This window comes from Arvicola amphibius, chromosome 11 (assembly GCF_903992535.2).
Source record: "Arvicola amphibius chromosome 11, mArvAmp1.2, whole genome shotgun sequence".
Taxonomy (NCBI): domain Eukaryota; kingdom Metazoa; phylum Chordata; class Mammalia; order Rodentia; family Cricetidae; genus Arvicola; species Arvicola amphibius.
This window is the reverse complement of record NC_052057.2, coordinates 90,738,632-90,761,623: the sequence shown is the minus strand read 5'-3', so window position 1 is coordinate 90,761,623 and position 22,992 is coordinate 90,738,632.

Genomic DNA, 22,992 nt, shown 5'->3' with positions numbered 1-22,992 from the left:
CCACATTAGTTAAAGATCCTAAAAATCTAAAGAAAGATTTAAATATGTTAGCATTATTAAATAGGGGGTAATTTAAAACATTTATTAGATTATCTTTTGAGAATTTTAGATTTGAATTCCCTGTTTACATCCATACCACATCATACTCCCCCTTCCAACTCCTCCTATGACCTTCATTTGCTATCAACTTCATAGTCTCTTTCTTTAAATTATTATTATTACATACACATTTATATATAAACACAAGCTGATGAATCCATATAGTGTTGCTGTGTTTATGTGTTTAGGGCTGACCACTTAGGATTAGAACATCCAAAAGGGTACTTGTCCCTGAAGAAGACTGATTCTCCCTTCCTCCACAGTTGTTACTCTGTTGATCTTCATCAACAGGGGCGGAGCATTTGACATGCCTCCATCCATTTTGAAATGTCAGCTGGTGTTGTCATTATGCAGGTCTCATTTAGGTTCCTATATTGTTGATATTTCATTGGTTCAGTTTCTCTGTCATGACATCTTCTATGACATGGTGTCTTCTATGAAGGCGGTGCTTTTATCATTATTATGATTTTTTATCTTTATTATTATTATTATTTTCTCATACAACCCATCCCAACTTCAGCCTCTCCCCTCCTCCTAATTCCTTTCCACCTCCCCTCTCCCTCGGACCTTCTGCTTCTCTGTTTACCTTCAGAAAAGAACAGGTCTCAAAAGTGGTATCAACTGAACTCAGCATAACAAGATGCAATAAGACTAAGCATATACCCTAATCCCAAGTGATTTTTATCACTACGCTTCCTTTACCTTCCCGAGAGTCGATTTTGAAAAACTGGACAGTAGACTGATATTTTTGAATGACTGAGAGTTTATCAGACACGTAACATACTCAATAGCATCACATTTGGTTTTGTACTAGATGTTTTTATTGATTTTCTTATTTAAGTATAGGCTTTGCTTTGGATTTTTCATTTGCTTGGTTGTTTGGCAATTTAGTTGGATGGTTGGTGGTTTAGTTTTTGAGATGGGATTTTAATCTGTAGTGTGGGCTGCCTGGGAACTTGCAACAACCCTCTGGCCTCAAAATCCTCATGTGTACTGTGATTGTAGGTGTGAGCCATAGATCCGGGCTTATATTTTATGCTTATTTCTGTATTGTTAAATATATAGAGCACAAGCCACTTTTGAAGACAGCGTCTAGGCTAATTAGCTAATAGCAAACAAAATGAGGCTTTTTAAAATAACTTGTTTCTGTATGTTCATCACACTTCAGTATGCAGTATCACATCATCAGTTTTGAAGCAAAATATTCAGTTTTAAATATCACCAAGTGACACACACACACACACACGACAGACACAAGCAATAACTGTTTATAAAGTAACCATAGTACTTATTTCCTGGAGTTTGTTAGAAAGTAGCTACCTGGATGTTAGCACATTATACTATTCTTGTTTCCTAAGCTGGGAGTTAGGACAAATGCAGACATAGTTTGTTTTCCTCGGGCCACCATGAGGACTAGTATCATCTCTGTGCTTCACAATCCAGAGCTGCTTAGTGATAGGAATGTTCCTGTCATCAAAATGACTGATTATTCCCTAGCTGGTCAGGGAAGATAACATCTACCTCTCCACTGTTGCTGTTTAGCTAAAGAGTTTTTATTTAATATTTTTATTGTGTGCTTAAGGTATGTTGTCCAAATTACACACAGCTGTTGTCTCCAAATCATCAATGATTTAGACAGAGATCACAAAGGGCAATGGATTAGGAAAGTCTATTCCACGTGAATATGAGTGTAATAATGGATTTGGGTCACTATGAGATGACCAGGAGTAATGAATGAATTGGGATAATTGGAGAAGACACCTGTTTGACATCTCACCACTAAACTGAGACTTGAATGGCAGAATTCAGTTATGAACAACTGGAGAATGATGTGGGATTCCCCTCTGTATGCTATGAATATGTTTGATTACCATTGGTTAATAAAGAAGCTACTTTGGCCTATGACAGTGTAAAATATAGGTAAGTGGGAAAACTAAACTGAATACAAGGAGAAAGAAGGCAGAATCCGGCAGACGTAGCTGCCAAAGGAGAAAGATGCCAGAACATTACCACTAAAGCCACATTCTCTTGGCAATACAAAGATTAATAAAAATGTCTTAATTTAAGATATAAGAGCTAACTAGAAATACTCCTGAATCAGTGGCCAAATAGTATTGTGAGTAATACAGTTTCTGTGTGATTATTCAGGTCTGTGTGGCCAGGAAACGAAAGCACAGTCTCTGTTTATAGGGGAAAGGTAATCCATGGAGAGGGAACAGCAAACTGTGAACACACATAAGAAAGTAAGGCGCACTTTAGAGAACAGCCTGGATTTCACAAATGTTCAGTCAGCTATATTATAGGCTGTTGCAACAACAACAAAAAAATTCTGAATGCTTAATTTGAATATAAACTCTTAGAAAATATAAACATGTCTTGGTCATTTCTGTATCTCCCAGGATCTGGTATACATTGGGAATTTTAGGCATTTCCATATTATAGAATGGCAGGAGAGTAACATAACACCATTCGGTGTATACTCTAAATAAGATATTCTCATGTTCTGTTGCAAAACTGGATGACTACACCTAACAAGAATAACCGCAAAGTTTTCAAAACTAGGAATGACTATGAAGAGATGACAAATCTATAATATATGAGGAGATAAATATGTTTAACACAACCTGAATATTCAATATAAGCATATGTCAACATGTCAGAGTATCCCATAAATATGTATAACTTTTGAATCATACATATAGCTACAAATTAATTTCAAAGTTAAAAAATGACCATTTTTTTCTAATTCAGTAGCAATATCCTTTTACAAAGCTGTGTAATGATATATTCCCATGCCCTTACCCTGAACGTCTGACTTTTTAATCTGTATATATTATCCTAACTCAGGAAGTGAAATGTTCATATTCTTTAAGATACATCAGATGACTAAAAGGAAGTTTCTGCTCACAGAAACCTTTGCTTTCAAATAATTGTTCAAGTTTTTCAAAGACCAGTTGCTTATTGATCCTGAAGCTGTTTTCTCTGTTTTATTTTTAATAATCAATTATTGGTAATAGTTTTTAGAGATAGAAGTTAAGGCCATACATACAATGAAAATATTAAAGCATTAAGCATTAAAACCACAAACTCTTCTGAAAGTAATTTTCAATTAATCAATGAATTCAACTAACACTTTAATGAAATATGTTTGAAACTGAAGAATGGCCATTCAGTGTCCCTGCCACATGTTTCTAACATATTACTTAAAATCATTCTCCTGTGAGGAGAAATGTACCTTACCACTGACAAAGAACAATGAGCAGAACAACCATGGTACTGACAACTGGCTGGGATTTCTTTAGCTGTATAGAGACTGTAGGAGCATCTCCCTTAGCATTGAGGGCCCACAAGCCTGGCTTCCAAAATCAGAGCTTAAAACTCTAACCCTTGAGAACTGAAGGCTTCTTGCTGCAAGCTTTAAAGCTGGGAGCTTATTGCTCTAGGTGCTCAAGGCAGACTAACTGCTCTGGGTTTAGAGCACTAATACCCAGCAGCTGGAGTTATAGTTGATTCCTGAATGTCAGGTGTTGGGACTCCTGGCTACTTAACCCTTGGTGGTATCAGTAACATAGCTTATTGCTTTTCTTGCCTCTCTTGGTTTTGCTTTTTCATCCTCTGAGCAGTCAGTGTTTCTGCCATACTTTGAAGTCTTAACACTTCCAGTTTCTACCCCACAACTGTTCCCTACAAGTCTTAGCCATCTCCTAGTGTTATTGGGTACCAGAGTCCCTAGATGTCAGTGGCACACATAAACACTCGGCCATATCATGGTGTTATAGATCTGATATTCAGGTGTAGAATGGGACCCTTAGTTCAAATTACTGTTTGACTCTTTAAATAAATATTGAAATAAAAATATTTAAAGATATTTTTATTTATTCTTTAAGACCTTCACACATGAATACAATGTATTTTGTTCACACCACCCCCTTCAACTCCTCCCAGGTTCAGTTCACTGAATCTGTCTCCCAACATTGTGTCCTCCTAACTAAACCCACTGAAGTTAGTTAGCACAGCCAGTATGTGCATAGGAAGAGGGCTATCCACAGGAGCATGGGAAGTATACTAGAGACCTCAACCCCAAAGAAAACTGACTGTTCATCCCTGAACAGCATTCTGCCACTTCTGCTACATCAAAGACTCTGGAGTGTTTCCTACTCTCTGTGAAACCAGCCAAACATACACTTCCAGTGATTTAAAAAAGAAATACAAGGAAAAAAAGATACCATTCAGGAGAATTATTAGTAAGACCTAATGTTCTAGTGCCGGATGGATTTACTGTATTTGAGAGAAGGCTTCAAGACTAATTGAGAAAGAGTTGTAATGAATCTGATTTCATATCCAGAAGAGGGATTTATCAATGCTAGAGCAGGTTATTTTTCAACATAGTACAACTTCTAGTTGTGCAGTCTAAAGTCCCACACAATGACCATCACAATCCTTGCCTGAGTACAAACTCCTCTCTGTCAGCCCCAAGCTTTGTGCTATGTTGCAAGAGGAAATATCCTTTGCCTCCCTTACTGAAGACTACAATTACAAGGCCTGGTACAGAAGAATGTCCCTCTGGAACTGCTTCTCGAGGACTCATCTGAGTCTTATTATGGATACATGGAAACTCACAAGCATTGATGCAGGCCACAAAGGTTGTGAAACAAAGCAAGACCTTTGGAAACTGAAGTCTCGGTCCCAGCAGTGGCCATTATTCTAGTGTCCAAAACTCCCCTGACAAAGAAGTAGCTGGTGGAGTTACAGTGTCCCCTCCCAACACACACACACACACACACACACACACACACACACACACACACCTCAAGGCAAACAGACACAAGGGAAGTGTCTGGCAGCTGTTATTCCAGGGAAAGAACAGTGTACTTCCAACAGTTCGGCTCATTCACAGAAAAATAAAGCAGGGTAGGGGTTGGAAGAAACAGTAAAGGATGCTTACAATAAAGGCCTAAGGAATTTGTATATATAACGATATTTAACAATGCTTAACTCCTAACCAAATACCCATAAGGAAAGTTGAGTCTCTCTGCTGTCTTTCAGAACCACCATTGAAAAACTAATACAAATCAAATAGCCAGAGTAAATGGCCATAAAACTATGTTTGAAAACATGCTAGAGAACCAAAAATGATACTGTTGGAAAAAGAGCACCTATTTCAAAAATGTCTGGGATAGTTCTTTAGTCCTATAATAATAAAAAAAAATACAAGAGTAATATTTAATTCAATTCGTCAAGTAGTCTCAATTCCTCTTGATATCTACTCACTGGCAAATAAGGTTCCTTTATCCAATTTGAACTACTAAGATTAACTCTGAAATCTCATATCACACAGAGTATAGAATGGTATATAAATAGTATATAAAACAGTTAAAGAAGCCATATAATTGATCAAGACAGCCCAAGAAGCCTTACTGGAGACAGAAGCAAAGCAATGATAGGGTTGCAAAGAGCATCGCTGCAGTGGGTACGTAAGACGTTCCGTCTGAGAGCGACAGGAGCCACTAAGGAAACTAGGCTGCAGGATCCAAACTAGGCTGAAGTCTCAGTGTCAGTTAGCCTTCAGGGATAAGACAAACACAGAACGTGATCTAGACAGACAGATGAGCAGACGGATGACAGTTCAAGTAGGTAACATTAGCAGTGGGGACCGTGTAGTGATGGGAGCGGCAGGCCACTTCCGGCCACCCGGCTAGCTTTACCGGAAATAATTACACAGAAACTGTATTCATTTAAACACTGCCTGGCCCGTTATCTGTAGCCTCTTATTGGCTAACTCTCACATCTTGTCTAACCCATTTCTAATAATGTGTGTAGCACCACGAGGTGGTGGCTTACCGGGAAGATTCTTAACCTGCATCCGTCTTGGAGAGGAGAGCTATGGCGTCTGCCTGAGGCATCTGCCTGACTCCGCTTTCTTTCTCCCACAATTCTGTCCTGTCTACTCCCCCTACCTAATTTCCTGTCCTATTAAAGGGCCAAGGCAGTTTCTTTATTAACCAATGAAAGTAACGCATAGACAGATGACCCTCCTACATCAGGACTGAGCTAAACTACAGCTCCTAGGACAGTTGGGTGTTGTCTGACTGTTGGTCCCTTGATGGATGCATAAGCCATGTGATCACATGACCATTTGATAGGAGCCATTACTTTGCAGCACGAAGGATTTTGCACCTTCCTTCATCCTGCTGGGTTTAGAATGTTCTCGGGCCTGGTTTTCAGATGTAGTTTTCATAAAACTATGTACCCTTATGTTCTTAGTCTACTTCAGTAAGATTATATTTGGTACCTTTCTATTTTTAGGACTAAAGTATTTATCAATATGTAATTATGGGCAGTGCAGAACCTGCAGTGGTGTCCTCACACACACAAGGAGATCCTGCCTCTGCATCTACTCTCAAAATGCAGAAAAATGCAACTTGTAAAATAGAGCCACCCAAGGAAATAGCAGAGTATGAAAACCACTGTTTTACACAATGTGAATTAACGTAGAAAGGCTGCAACCTGCTTTCCACTTGTGTATATACCAACATATCATGCATGCATATATACGTGTGTGTGTGTGTGTGTGTGTGTGTGTGTGTGTGTGTGTGTGTGTGTGTGTGGACTTGTTGCCTGTTGTCTTAGGAAGTTGTTTCCAAGATCCCCATGAAATATTTAAATTCACAGAAGCTCAACCCCCATATGTAAAATGAAATGTAGATGGTAGTTTATAGTCAAGGCATACACACCCTGCTATATGACTTTAAATCATTCTTAGGTTACTTGTAATATATATGATAGTGAGTATGTTATACTGTTTAGGGAATAGAGTGCAATAATGAGAAAAACCTGTGCATGCACACAGGCACACCTTTTATAAGTATTTTCAGTCTGCAGTGGGTTGGGTCGAGTCCATAGATGTGAGAGTCACTGATAGGGATACCTGATTGCATGGGTGCACGCAGTTATAAATGCTGTCATAACTACAAATGATGCCTGGAGAAAGTAGGAAGGAGTGAAAAATGGTTGCTTCAGTGACATTGCAACCTAATTTTCAGCACACCAGAAGTCAAGATTAAAGTGCTTCTCTTGTAACCCCAGCTCCGGCATATTCCCCATGTTCCTCTTAACATGGAGAGGTAGATTTCTCCTTCTTTTACCTTTGTGAAAATACAGACAAACCAAAGTTAGGTAACTTATCCAATATTATACACTGAAGAATAATCAAGTCACAGAAACAGAATTTGAGGTAGAATTTTTCTATATTGAAAGGTCATCTTTAGTTGCGCTTAATTTATTTTGTTTTCCTAGATGATATCTATGATTATAAATAAAATGAGAAAAAAATCCTGATGGAATAAGACAGGAAAAGTACTTCAACCCCCATCAGGAAAGAGTTACCATCCAAAAATAACATCTGAGCATCTGCTTCCAAAGACTTGCAATACTTTTTAAATGTAATTAGCTACGTAAAATTTTCCATGTGTATTTCTTAAAAATACTATAATCTGGGGAAAAGAACATGGCTTCCTTACTAAAGTGTTTGCTACACAATCATGAGGACCTGAGTTCAGACAAAACACTAATGTAAAAGCTGGGTGTGAGAGCAAAATCCATAGTCCCGTTTCCAGAAGAGACTTATAGACATGTGGTTCACTGGAGCTTAGAAACCAGTCAATCTAGCTGATATAGCAAGTTCTTGCATTAAAGACAGATCCTGCCTCAAAACATAAGGTGAGAAGCGACTAAGAAAACACCCAATGCTGACCATAGGTCTCTGCAAACGCATGCACATGTGTGCATGCATACACATGAGAGAGGAGAGAGAGAGAGAGAAGAGAGAGAGAGAGAGAGAGAGAGCTATGTGATTTTGAATGCATTTATCTACACCAAGGCACACAGAGGGTTACCAGCAATCCTCTGATCTCAGGGAGTTGTGGAACCCATTCTCTCACAATCCTCAAAGGTATCCAATCCTACTTCACCCTGAACTATAAAAGAATGCTCTGTAATAACCTGAATTACAGGGATATTCTCACCCTCTTGCAGTGCATGTTGGGAGGTTTCCTTTTGCTTACTTTTGTGATTTTTTTCCCTATTAGTTTAAGTTGAATTTTTTTTTGTCTTTTAGGAGATGTTTAAACAGTTTTTTTTATTTCCGTCTTTATAAGAGGAATGCATTTGGTTATGTGACTAGATTAATATTTGTAATGGATTGGAAGTGTTTATCACACAGAATTTTCTGTTATTATTGTATTAAATACAGTCTTTAAATTGTATCGTATTATCTTCAAGTATGTTCACTTGTGTGTGTCTGGGTGGGAGGATGTGCATGAGAATGCAACTGTTCCTAGAGACAGAGGTGTTGATTGGTCACTTCAACCAAGCTGGAATTACAGGCAGTTGTGATACACACAAGCAAAGGTGTTGGACACCCGACATGGCTGTGCTTTTTAACCACTGAGCTATCTGCCCAACCCCTCCTACACTGTATGTTTATTTCACTTACATTGTCACTCGATGGTTTATTCTTGCTTTCTCTTATTTTCTTGTGTGTTCTGATATTCTAGAAGGTTTGCTAGATTTAGTTTTTCCCAAAATGACCACAATAATATCTCCTATTCCATGTATTCTCGTAGTTTGACATTGACATTTTCTTCTCTCTTTGAAAACAGAATGGCCTTTGTGACCAACTTGAGCTATAACTTAAGGTAGAAACGAAACTACAGTTTCAAACTAAGTCATAAGACTACTCTGTACTTCCTTGTTTCCTTCTTGGGCTGCTCAGTCTGAAATGAGCTACTGTCTAAATTATCTGACTACAGGAAGACTAAACTAAGCTACATGTAGCACAATGAATAAAAACGCAGATACAGGAATTGGGGTTCAACCTAAAAGGTCAGAAATACAAAACAGCCAGCCACTTTAGAGCTCTTCCCTCTACCTCAGTCCTAAATGGCGATCCTGCCTCAGGATTCTCAGAATGACACTATGTGAGAGAGCTGTCCCCTCCCATTTTATATTCCTCTCTAGAGCTGGGATTAATGGTGTGCCCCACTGCCTTCCGGTTTCCTTGGCAAACTAGTGTGGCTATTGGGATTAAAGGTGTGTGTAACTGGCTGGGTGGTGGTGGTGCACGCCTTTAATCCCAGCACTCGGGAGGCAGAAGCAGGCGGATCTCTGAGTTCGAGGCCAGCCTGGTCTACAAGAGCTAGTTCCAGGACAGGCTCTAGAAACTACAGGGAAACCCTGTCTCAAAAAAACAAATAAACAAAACAAAACAAAACAAACAAACAACCAAAAAGAAAGGTGTGTGTCACCACAGCCTGGTCTGCAAAGCTGACCAATGTGGCTGTTTTACTCTAGGCAAGCTTTATTTATTAAAATACCAATGAAATATCACTACAACATAGACTGTGTAAAGGGACGTGGACTAGGAGGCGAAGCCTGGACAGCTCCTCATTACTGTAGCCACAGGCTGCGTACATTGCGGCTTTCACAGGTCTCACAGGGGGATCTGAACCACAGCTGCTCCAAATTCTTTTGGAATCATCAGCCAGACGAACAGATACGATATAAGAAAATGACTGCTGTGGCTGTAAGCCATTCCCATTTCAGGTGACTTGATTTATAACATTAGCTCAGCAAAACAAAGTAGCATCCAAAATACACATGTATTAATCATTTGTGATATACCTCTTCTCTCTGAATGTTGTGGCCCATTATTACTTTTGATGTGTTTGGGATATTTCCACTTTTCACTTCCTCTAAAAAAATTTAAAATTGAGATTGGCATGATACACCCATTGGAAAGGTGGTTAAAATGTGAGAACCCGAGTTCAATGCCAGAGCTCAAACAACAATAAAATTGGTCATGGTAGAGACTTCTTGTAATTGCAGTGCTAAAGAGATGGAGCCAGGAGGATCCCTGACAACCACCATGCAGCAGTTCAGGTGCCAGGACTCTGTCTTTAAAAAAAAAAAAAGTGCATGGCTCCTGAGGAATAACAACTGAGATTTACTTCTGATCATCCCCAAAACATATACTGCATACATACATATATGTATATGTTTCAGGGAGCCTGCTTGTTCGTCCCAGTCGCCCAGCTAGCTTAGCCTCGAAATAACCACACAGAAATTGTATTAATTAAATCACTGCTTGGCCCATTAGCTCTAGCCTCTCATTGGTTAACTCCCACATCTTGATTTAACCCATTTCTATTAATCTGTATATTGCCACGTGGCAGTGGCTTATCGGCAAAGACTCAGCATGTCTGACTCTGGCAGCGGATCCAGAGCATCTCTCTGAATCTGCCTTCTTGTATCTATGTATATTCCCAATAGCTCACATTTCTTTACCTCTAGCTGGCTATTTTATACTAAGGCATGGTAAAATGATCACACTGTGCATTTTTCTTGTTGTTTACACTACCCTGCTGCTGAAAATAGTTGAAATTAAACTTTTTAAAGTTATTTTACAAAATAATCGTGCAGAGGACATAGCAATAACTCTTGAAAATACATTTGGTTTTCACTTAAGTTACTTTTTTGCTCCATTATATATTTCTGATATATAAGAAATCAGGAAAACTTAATTTCATTGTCCACTTTAAAAATAAAAATAAAGAAATTTTCTTTCTTTATTTCTTCCTTGACCCAGGGGTAGTTCAGTAGTTCACTGTTCAATTTCGATGAGTTTGTAGATTTTCTGAGAGAAGTGTTGCTGATGAATTCTAATATTAAACCATGCTGATCTGATAAGACACAGAAGGTTACTCCAATTTTTTTGTATATGTGGACATTTGCTTTGTCACCGAGTATGTGGTCAGTTTTAGAGAAGGTTCCATGAGATGCTGAGAAGAAGGTATATTCTTTTGTGTTTGGGTGGAATGTTCTATAGATGTCTGTTAAATCCATTTGATTCATTACATCTGTTAGTTCTTTTATTTCTCTGTTAGGCTTCTGTCTGGTTGACCTGTCCATTGGCAATAGTGAAGTGTTGAAATCTCCTACTATTAGTGTGTGAAGTTTAATGTGTGATTTAAGGTTTAGTAATGTCTCTTTTACATAGGTGGATGCTCTTGTATTCGAGGTATGGATGTTCAGGATAAAGACTTCATCTTGATGAATTGTTATGGTTATGAGTATAAAGTGTCCTTCTCCATCTCTTCTGATTGATTTTAGTTTGAAATCAGTTTTGTTAGATATTAGGATAGCTGTACTAATTTGTTTAATAAGTCCATTTGATAGGAAAACCTTTTCTCAACCCTTTACTCTGGGGTAGTGTCTGTCTTTGAGGTTGAAATATGTTTCTTGTAAACAGCAGAAGGCTGGATCCGGGTTTTGTATCCATTCTCTTGGTCTGTGCCTTTTTATAGGTGAATTGAGTCCACTGATATTAAGAGATATTAATGACCAGTGAATTCTCAACAGAAGAATCTCAAATGGCTGAAAGACACTTAAGGAAATGTTCAACATCCTTAGCCATCAGGGAAATGCAACTCAAAACAACTCTGAGATACCGTCTTACAGCTGTCAGAATCAAAAACACCAGTGATAGCTTATGCTGGAGATGATGTGGAGTAAAGGGAACACTCATCCATTGCTGGTGGGAATGCAAACTGGTGCAACCACTTTGGAAATCAGTATAGTGGTTTCTCAGAAAATTGGGAATCAACCTACCTCTGAATCCAGCAATACCACTCTTGCACATATACCCAAAAGATGTTCAATCATACTAAAAATACATTTGTTCAACTATGTTCATAGCAGCATTATTTGTAAGAACCAGAACCTGGAAACAACATAGATGCCCCTCAACTAAAGAATGAATAAAGAAAATGTGACACATTTACACATTAGAGTTCTACTCAGCAGTAAAAAACAATGACACCTTGAATTTTGCATGCAAATGGATGGAACTAGAAAACACTATTCTGAGTAAGTTAACCAAGACCCAAAAAGATGAATATGATATGTACTCACTCATAAGTGGATACTAGCTATAAACAAGGATATTTCGCTTATAGTTCATGATCCTAGAGATGCTAAGTAGTAAGATGAACCCTAAGACAAACATATATAGATCCACCTGGAGAGTTGAAATAGACAAAATCGCCTGACAAAATTGGGAGCATAGGGTTTGGGGAGAGAAGAGGAGGTTGGAAGGAGAAAAGGGGGGGAAAGGGGAGAGGCAAGGAGAACTTGAGAGAATGGCATCATCAAGATGGCAGAAGGACAGAGATGAGAGCAGGGAAAGAGATATCTTGATTGAGGAAGCCATTATGGGGTTACCAAGAAACCTGGCTCTATTGAAATTCCCAGAAATCCAGGAGGATGACTGGTTTTTTTGAAACCTATTTTTTAATGGATACCTTGTTCAGCCTAGATATAGTAGAGAGGGCCTGGGATCTTACCCAAAGAAATGTGCCTTACCCTATCTAAGGAATGGATGGGATGGGATGGGAGGGTACATAGAGGAATTGGAAATGAGGGGAAGGAGTGGAAACTTGGATTGGTGTGTAAAATGAAAAAGGATAGTTTGCTTTTTTAAAAAAAAATTTAAAAATTAAATTAAAAGATAAAGTAAAAATAAAATAAAACTGAAGTGGGAAACAGGTCAAAGTTCTAACTAAAAAATTGTTGTATAATATATAGAGAAATAATCTTGCAAATGGACAGCAGAATTAGGGCATCTGAGACTAGTTCTTAGACTAGGAATGAATGGGAGTGCTCGGAGGGAAGGCATGGGAATGAACTCATATTTATCTCATTAGTTGAGGCATAAAGAAAACCACAAACTATTTGAACTCTCGCTATAAATTTTTTAGAGCAATAGGGTAATCTATCTTTTCATCTTGATTCCTCTAGGAATAAATTAAATTTGTACTGTGTTGGTAATGATCAAATGCTGGCTTCTCTGAAATATGTGTTATAACACACTCATTAATGTCTCGTATGTTTTCCCAATTACCTCACGTTCTTAGTGTCTTTAGTACAATCTCAGTAGGTGTTTGAAGAATAAAATCTTGCTTCCCATGAGAGAGATCAAACAACTTCAAAGATGATAACACATAAAATGTATTTTCAAAACATAGACTTTAATCTATGTATCCAGTATAAGGTCTTTGTGTACATTGTTTCAAAAGAGAGACCAGGGTTGCCAAACTGATAAACTGATTAATGAGAAACAAAACCCATGCTAGGAGTGTGCAAACATTTACTGTTCTAAAGTATCGTTTCCTGTAGAAACAATGGATGATGCGTACAAAAGGACCAACAAAGAAATTTGGCTAGGGCCCAGTTGTCCATACTAAAGATAAAAATACCACTACAAGAATGTGTGCATGCACACACACACAGTGGCAAAGAAGTGCCCAGCAAATAGGAAAAACAAAGGATAACAGATAAACCAGTGACCAAGTAATCAAAGATCTGTGTAGCCAAGACACCTATGACTGGAATCTATTCTTAGTATGCTTGCTTATGTTAACTACTTGGTTATAAAGTAAGTCAACATTTTTGCCTTCCTATTTTATGAAATTGTGGCATATGAAAGTGTCCAAGATATTGGTTCTACTCATGTATGATAGAGAGTATTTATGTACATGAGTCTCTCTGTATACATTCATACTCACACACATACATCATTCACATATATACACTTGAGAGATAAATTTTTTCATATCAGGCTTGATTAATGAGAAAATGACCTGAACATCGAGGAGCAAAATTTTAAGAAGACACAATAAGGAGGATGAATCAAGAAGACTTTAGGTTTGGCTTACGTAAAACTAAGATTTATTTTAGAAGTATATATTTAAGTAGGGATTGAGCTATTGGACATGTGAATCATTTTTCAGTGGAGAAATCAAAGACGGTTATATAAATTTTGGAATCATCTCTAAAGGTATTTTATTTAAATACTTAGGAATGTAAGAGGTCATGAGGTAAGAAATAAGGTGCAAGAGACAACATGGTCTTGTCAAGTGGAGAATTCCTTCTCCTCAAAAGAGATCCGAAGAGTCAGTGAGTCCAAATAAGACGAAGAAGTCGCTTTCTGTACAAAACAACCAGGAAATGACTGTGCTTTCTAAAAAAAAAAAAAAAATGAGAGATTAAATATTTAGGCTCTGTGGAGGTAAAAGGAAGTGAAAACTGGGACATTATTGATCAGTTTCTTGTTGAGTCTGTTAGTAGCATTTACACATCCCATGGATGTTTCCTGTGTTCCTCTTAGTTTCTACACTCAGCAAGTGTTTCTGAAAAGCAAGAAAAGAGAGTGCGATAAAGGAAGGGAAGAAATTTGATCAATGAGCTGAGTTGTTTCGTGGAAAACGCATGCCACAGAATGAGCTCACAGGTGGCAGACGTGGGGTCCACGCTGTTAGCACCAGAGGTAGGGGATCTGAGCTAGAGGCAGCTACATACTTGACCTCTCAGATTACTAGAATATTGCACACAAGCCTCCTGGAAGTAGCTAGCTCTGTGGAGAAGAGCAGGAACTTAAATCTTCAGTGCTGTGGCCAGTATCTTTTCCTTTCATCGTCTGTGTCTACCCAGGAACATTTCCTTGGAGGAAAGCATTGACTGCGTGCATAGGGCAAACCTTGCCATAGACCTTTTTCAAGATTTCTTTTCAACTCTTTCTTGCGGGTTCTGATTTGGGAGTGGCCATATTTTTAGAAGAGTTAAGAAACAAGCAGTGACTAAGCAGTTGCTTTGATGCTAAAGACACATTGCCTCTAACATGTGAATTGGCACCCAGAGTAACATCAGTCCCTTTCTCCACTTAGGAAATTACATCGGATTTGGTCACTCCAGTGCCAATCAAGAGAATAGACATTTGATATATCAGCTTTTAAACTCTCATAACTCTCTAATCCCATATTTGAAATTCAACTTGTTAGTTGATTCTGCCGTGTGGTTTGTCCTTTCCAAACCCTTAGTCAGTTGCTACCTTGACACCTGCATGCTGGATAACAAGACAGTCACAGCTCTCAAAGGCTTAGATTGCTCTACTTGATGCAATACCTATGGGTTGGTAGTTTATAAATAATAGAAACTCAGTTCTTAAATTTGTGGAGGCTGTGAAGTTCAAAATCAAGATGCTGAGAAATTTGGTGCTCTATGAGAGACCCCTTTATGCTTCCTAAATGGATGTCTTTTTGCTGTCCCCTCTCACCTGCCAGGAGACTTGAGAAGTGTAAAGTCTCTTTTATAAGGACAGTAACCCTTTCATGAGGGCCATGACCTAGCCAATTTCAGAAGAATGTGTGTCTTAGAACTGTCACAATTTGATTTAGCATTCATCATATGGATTTTAAAGGGGCACTGTCACTCAGTCCATTGTATCAACGTTAAAAATACAACAATGTTTGTCTCAAGAGGAAGAAGAGATAGTTTCTCTGGAGCCAACTATAAGTGATCAGTGCCTCCAGAACCACAGGTTCATGCTATCCCAAATTTGGGAACCATTAGATGACATTTTTAGAGTTTTAGACCACTGAAAATCATAAATAAATGTATCTTTCAAATACATTAGTGGAAATATTAGGTAGGTGAATTAAAGTGGGAAAATTTGTGGGATTCAGATGCCCTCTGATAACACTTTTTAAAAGAAAATTTATTTTAATATTTTTATTAATGTAGGTATGCCACATGTGTGTTCGTAACCAATAAAGCCAGCAGAAAGTCACCAGATGTCCTAGGGATGAATTTATGGGCAGTTAGGAGATTCCTAGCCTGGGTACTAAGAAGTTAACTCTGGGAAAACAGCAAGTTCTCTTAACCACTGAGCTCTCTCTGCAGCCCTTCTAACTATACCTTTATCTTTTTAGCTGGAGAAGCCTATGGTCTGGTAAGTTAATACAATGCAAAAGGTTTGACTTACTAGTCACTAATATGTTCTGTCAAACACAGAAGTGCATCATGAATGGCTATTAAGGGGCTACAGACAACCAAGGAAAGTTACAATCATGTTCTGGGCTGGCAAAATTCTAACCTGTCCACAATCTTTGAAGTTCTTTTTAACTAGTTAGTCAGCCTTGCAAAGGTTGTTTTTGAGTTTTTGTTCTTTTGTTTTGGGGAACTTCCATTTACAATTGCAATGCAGTATTTTTAAAAAAATATATTAGAGAGATTAGAGATCTTTGTGAAATTATACATGACCAATGGATTCTCCATCAGTGTGAAAAGTTCTCTAATTTTTACACTTTATGGGGTTCCTCGGTTCCTTAAAGTCAATTAATGGACAAGTCAAGTGAGGAGGTTAGGGGTCAGGAGCAAGACAGCCTGTCGTCACAATCACTGAAAACATAGTTTCCTTGGTCACACTGCTTCCGAATGTCCATGTTGAACAATTTGTAATAGTGTGATGACTACCTTAATCCATGAACTCCAGACTATAATAAACCATCTCTGTAGGGACTCATTCGTGCACCATAGAAGGGAAAACCATCTTAGGTCTTTGGCTTGTCTCCCTACTGTCTCCCTTTCTAGTCTTTACCCTCTCTCCCAATCCATGTCCGCCTCCCCTATGCCCACCTCACTTCTACACATGGAGGGGGGCAGTGTCAGAAAGGCAGAGGGTGAGACACAGAGAGGGTGAGAGTGGGGGTGGGGAGAGCAGGAGAGAGAGAATGTGCAGGATGAAGAAGGATTCTTTTTCACTTGATCATGACCATTTCAAACTTTTGCTTCTCAAGGGAATATTAGGCATTGGTAAAGTACTAAATCTTAATCATCTTTAACGTTTTACTTCCTTCCTTCCTAATTATTATATGGTCAGTGCTTCTACAGTTCTTAGTTTTGGAAGTTCCTGAAGACTAACTTCGGGGACTATTTGTGGGAAAACCTGCAGCTAATGCAAAAATTCCTGTCTGCAAACATCCTAGAACGAAGGGTCTTGCTGCGTTTCTCTTGATGAATATAAACTGTTAGAACTATCTTTTATGATTTTTTTTCTGTTTTTTTCAACCCTAACTCTCAATTTTGAATGGTTATGAAATAGTTTTCACTGACAGGCAATTAAGACTGAAGTATTTACCCCAAATCAGTTGGGAAGCCCTTTGGTTTTAACCTGGGGCTTTCTTTGACATGGAAGGGATGTAAGAAGGACTGAGCTGAGCTGCAGCTCCTGCATGAACCCATGGTGATACCACTCATGTCAGAATCTGCAAGCAGAGAAATAGGCAAGGTAGACATGGTGACCATTCCTTCACATTCCTTATTCTGTCCCTATTTCCCTTAAGAAGCATCAGAAGATTCTGAAAGTTATTATCTTTCTAACTGTCCTTTCCATCCAAAAATGCTACAAAACCTTGCTGCTGTGATATAGGAAAAGACCATTATAAGTTTTCCTGTCCTGATGCAGACTCTTCCAGGAGGACCTTCAAGAAAGACTTTGCCCACATGCTTTGTCCCTGCGCCCCTCCCTTTGTAGTACTGCCACTTTAGGGGGTGCTTGGGAAAAAATGGCTGGTGTGGGAAGTCCTTCTGTATATGCATTGCTTTTATTGGTTAATGAATAAAAAAGCAGCCTTAGCCTGTGATAGGACAGAATAGAGCTAGATTGGGGAGGTGTGTGCGGGGAACTAAACTGAATGCTGTGTAAAAGAAGGCAGAGTCGCAAGAAACCATGCAGCCACCGCCATAAACAGTCATGCCGCAACCTTGCCGGTAAACCATGAGCCACATGGTAAAATATAAAATAATAGAAATGGGTTAACCAAAGATATAAAAGCTATCTAGCAATACGCTTAAGTGATTTAAATAATATAGTTTCTGTATAGTTTCTGTGTGATTGTTTCAGGAGTCTGGGCAGGCAGGAAACCAAAAAGCAGCCTCCCCAACAAATGGCCATTTATGAATAGGGGCTTTTTTTTTTTTTCAGATTTGATGCTGAGAAATCAGGAGATGAAGCATTTAAGAAAAAGAAACAATTTACCTTTGTAGAAAAACATGCTGTACTTTATCTCTCTTAGAAGAGAAAATGAAGTGAACTATTGAAGAAACAGGTAGCCCAGTGTAGAGTTCATTACACAGAAGCCTGTAGTGAATAGCTAGAATTAGCTATGAATGTGACAGAGGGAAGCTCATTTGAAAAGTCCATCAGCCATTTAGTCTAGACAAAGGTTCTGAGCTCGAGACAACAGAAGAAATGGACGAGCCTTAAAAGAGGCCAAGTAAAAACATTTAGAATCCAAAGCAGATAGGAGAGAAATATTAGAAAGGATTAATGAACCCTTTGTAAAGTGCAGCTAATTACAAGCTTGGATAGCTGAGACTGGAAGCTCGGAGGGTGTGTGAGGCAAGAAGCACGTGGAAAGTAGATAAAGAAAGAAGTCAGGGTGGAATTAAAAGGCAATTGCCTAGTTATTTGGGGTCTTTCGCTTTAAATTATGCTACTGGCTACAGTGTAAAACTAATTACAGAACTTTAGACAGTGAGTAACCTTAGAGACCACGCTATGAATTTTGTGTTAGGGAGTAATTTCCCAACCATGGTTGTCTGATTAGTCACTATGTATTCATTTGCTCAGGACCAAAGACATGTAACCTCCCTTCTCCTTACAACTTTGAATAAGTCTGCACACTGTAGACTTTGCTCAGAAACTGGTACTTGATGTGGGCATCAAAAACTTGGGAAAACAACCACTCCCCTGCTTGGCTGATGGCAATTATATTCATCCAAGGAGTCACACTCCGAAATATGGAAGCATGTGGGAATCTTCTCTGCATCTTCACTGAATCAAGAGATTTTGGTGACCTTAACTTTAAAATGGAGAGCCAACTCCACACTGTCTTTGCTGGGTGTGTACTGCTCTAGCTATCATCCTAAGGAATGGGGTAGTCTGCTAACTAGTAAGCTGGTGCTGACATTAAGTCCTTTTAACTGTGCTTCAGTGAAATTGCTCAGAGATTAAAACATAGAGGAGGCCATGACACTCTTCTGCAGCAGATCTCCAGTGATTTCACAGCTTCTCCCTAGTAAAAGGCAAAGGGAATCACAGTGGCCAGTGAGATGCTAAGGTTTTGGTTCCCGGGCATTTCTCTGGCCTTGACGGCTTCTAAGCTTCTCCCTGCTGACTAGCCTTGCCTAGCTGCTCCCTTTCCTATCTGTGCAGCAGCCACACCTGATTCTCTGGCAGGGCCTTTGTAGCTACTCTTTCTTCTTCCTAGGATTCTTTCCTCCTCACGTATTTAAATGGATCCTTCTTCATCCCTTTCCATCTTTAACTCCTTTACATATCCCTCAACTACCTTATGTATAATTTCAACTCAACGCCTTTCTGTTTCCCCCAGCGCCTCCTATTCTCTTTCATGATTTCTCTTCCCAGAACTTAAAACCGCTGTCTTACTTATTCTTATTTTATGATTCAGCTCTCTAGAACATAGGCTGCCTAAAGGATCATTGCTCTTTGCCACAGAATTCCCAGGCTCTATAGAAATTCTGGGTCAAAGTCAGTCTTCAGTAACTTTCTACTGAATGAACTACTTATCTCCGTTATGATTACATGGTCCTAAACTGATATTGACTGTGCTCATAGTGTCATTGAACAGATGAACACCACTATACAACTATGTTTTGCTGTGTTTCCATATAGTTTTTATAAACTCTGAAGTCCTAGAATTATCTTTGCTCCTCAAAGATGTGATCAAGAAAAAAAATCAATGAAAGTGAAGAGATATTGTGAAGAATTATATTGCTAGGGCCCTATTTATAAAATTGTGACCCAGCCTTATAAAGAATATAATGAGGGTTAAAAATCTCTTGGATAGATAATATGGGGTTTAAACACTTAAGTGGGGCTTTTAAAAACCATTCTTTATATCTATCAATTGTGATGTACTATGAATATAAAATATACCATATTTCCAAAATGTATTTTTATTACCTATTAGTCAAGGAGAATTACATAGAATGAAAGCTCTAGAAATCACATTTGATTAACACTGGGACAGTGTTATGGAATATATAACATGGACTTACTACCATTATAAAGACATATAGGATGCTTCTAAAATCTTTTGTAGTGTATTAAAAATAAATTTTATATGGCAAAATACTGTAGCCTATCCCCTTTGATATCTGCATACTGGTCGTTGTTGATTGAATGTGTTATCCCAACCAAATTTATTTGCTCTTAAAAACTATTCCAGAAGATGGAGATGCTTCAACCGAGGAATAATTTTAAAATGTTCTGTTTGGAGAAGCTGGTACCTGGATGGGCTCTATCTCAGAATGTGTGAGCCTTTCCTGTCCACTACCCTGGCAATCACCCACTGCTCCTACCTACACTCCTACTATATTTGTGTCTCTTTCAAGTTTGGTTCTTGCTTGGTTTTGTTGCCAGTTTTTTGGTTTGGTTTTGTCATTCCTCCCGTGTTTTACCAGCCTCTACCCTATTAGCATGCTTTCCAGAGGATGGAGAATCTATGCGTGGCTATTTGTCTCCTGGGTCAGACAAAGCAACAGATGTTGTATTCCATGGTTAGGGCCTGCTATTTGGGGCCTCTGCCGTTTTCTTTTCTTTCTGGAAGTTTTATGTTAGCATTTTGCATTAGTACATTTTCTCCTTTTGTAAAATGTAGTCTATATACTCTACATCATGGCCCTGTATACCTCTCTATATTAATTCTGCATTACTCCATCCCTCTGTCTGTTTCTCATTTCAAATAGACTCCACTAGATGTGAAAGCTTACAATCTAGGACTGAGGGCTCTTAGCTTGGTCCATCTCTCTATCAAGAGAACTTAGGATACCCAATAATGAGATAATACCATTCAAGAGGTTGATTGTGGTAAAGGATGAATGATCTCAATAATCTCCAAGCTACTGCACTTCCTGAGCTTGCTGTCTATACCCAATATCTATTATACCCAGTATAATCTAACAGAAATCACACTGTATAGTTTCCCATATATTAATGTAATCCCAATTCCTATAATGTTATTTTGCTTCCTAGGAAGTACCTAGGAAATTACATTGATATATAGCTACCAATTTGACTGGCTACATTAACCAGACTGGTGAACAATCCACTGTTTCCCTACCTAAGCGAATACTGCACATTCTTTCTCCTGTGTACTGCAAGTGACAGTCACACTATTCTTTTTACTTGGTCAGGGAATGGCAGTAATATTTATCATATCATTAATCAAGTCCCATCTAGAACCCTCCAAAGTTCATGTTTTCATGGGGTAATACATAAATGTTTGTCAACAGCCTTGCTTCATTTTGCAGTTTTAAGCTGTTAGCTTCCATACATACTTGAGCAAGGTCAAATAGAAGATAAAACTGGGGAGAGACCACAAGCATGGACAGTAATGAAACATGGAGAAAATAGGATTTGGAGTGGAAGTAAGGTACAGGCACTGGTCTGTCCCTGCCCTTTTCATAAGCATGCTAAGGCAAACAGAAGGAGGGATTTGAGAATATTTTTCACATAAAATATATAATTGCTGTTAAGCCAAAATTCCTCACAATAAATTTTCTGACACCAAGCTAAGGGGGACAGATGTTCCAGCAAAGGGTGACTGAGTTCAACAAGAATCTTTCTTATCATTGAAGATACACCTGGGCACATAGCCACAGAGACAGAGTCTACCTGAGGGAATCAGCAGCATGGCATGTAGGAAGCCCGTGGCAACAAATAAAACAGATTCCATTCCGCCTTCCCAGACCTGTCTGGAAGAGCCTCGGTGCTTTGCAAAAGAGTTATCTGGCTTCGTTTTCCTAAACCACACTGATGTAGCAGAAAGCTGATTCTTGCCCAAGGTCACAGTCATAGAAAATCAGTGATAGGAATATGAAGGCTAATGTTTTTACTGCCTTTTGAAGCTATGGCTATTCCTTATAATAATGCATCCAGAAAAGAAAATAGCTAATTTATCCCATAGTCTCATTTCTGTCCAAACTACCCACTTAATGGATACTCTTAGAAAGTGCTTCTTTGCCTTGGTAAGGGGGGTGGAAAAGAGAAAACAAAGTGGTGCAGGCATTATAAGTTCAGAAGGTTGCTTGTTTTTGTAAATGATTATTTAAGGGGAAATGCTATCAATCCTTTTTACGGTATAAAAGAAAGTGAGTTAAAATTGAATGTTTGCATGCACACAAGGCCAGCTTTAAAAGATTCTTTAGCCATGATATAAATCCTTTTAAGTATCACTTTCCAATAAAATATGGGAAGAACTTTAAATAAGTGGTTCTAGCAGACACCAATTCCAAGTATTAAACATTTTTTTTACACTTGCTCCAAGGTGCTATTCAATTCATGTTAGTCGGCTTTATTATATCTTCAAAAACTATATCATCCTTTGAATCTCAATTTGTCTCCTCTCAAATCTATTTGGCTGATGTTAAAGGTGAAACCTGATATAACCCACTGGAGCATGGATTCAGAAAAATGGAAAATGCAGGCTGTATCACTTCCGACTTAGAAAGAAGCTAATAAAAGTGATTTCGCAACACTATTCCCTTGACTCCTCTATCTCATTGGAAAGTGCCCTGGTTGAGAAAACCCTCTGGCTAGCAATAATAATATCCACAATACGCATTTGGCTAGCATCAATTACATGGTAATCTCTAAAATAAAAACAAGACAATCAGACTACGAGAAGAGGACATTTATAGAAGAAAAGAACGTAACTTTGGGTGTCAACTGTAACATGAGAAATGAGAGCAAAATGCTTCCTAAACATTGTGGCGATAACTTGCTGTTATTGCTAAAGATTTGCTGATGTCTCTTCCCCGGCTATCAAATCTTATTATCTGTAATGAATATTAATGCTTCAACCCTCAAAACCCAAATCACCTATGCTGTCTACGAGATGCATTGATTGTGGCTAATATGCAGAAATGATTTTGCAGAAGCAGTCATTGTCATTTGGTCTCATATTTTGAATG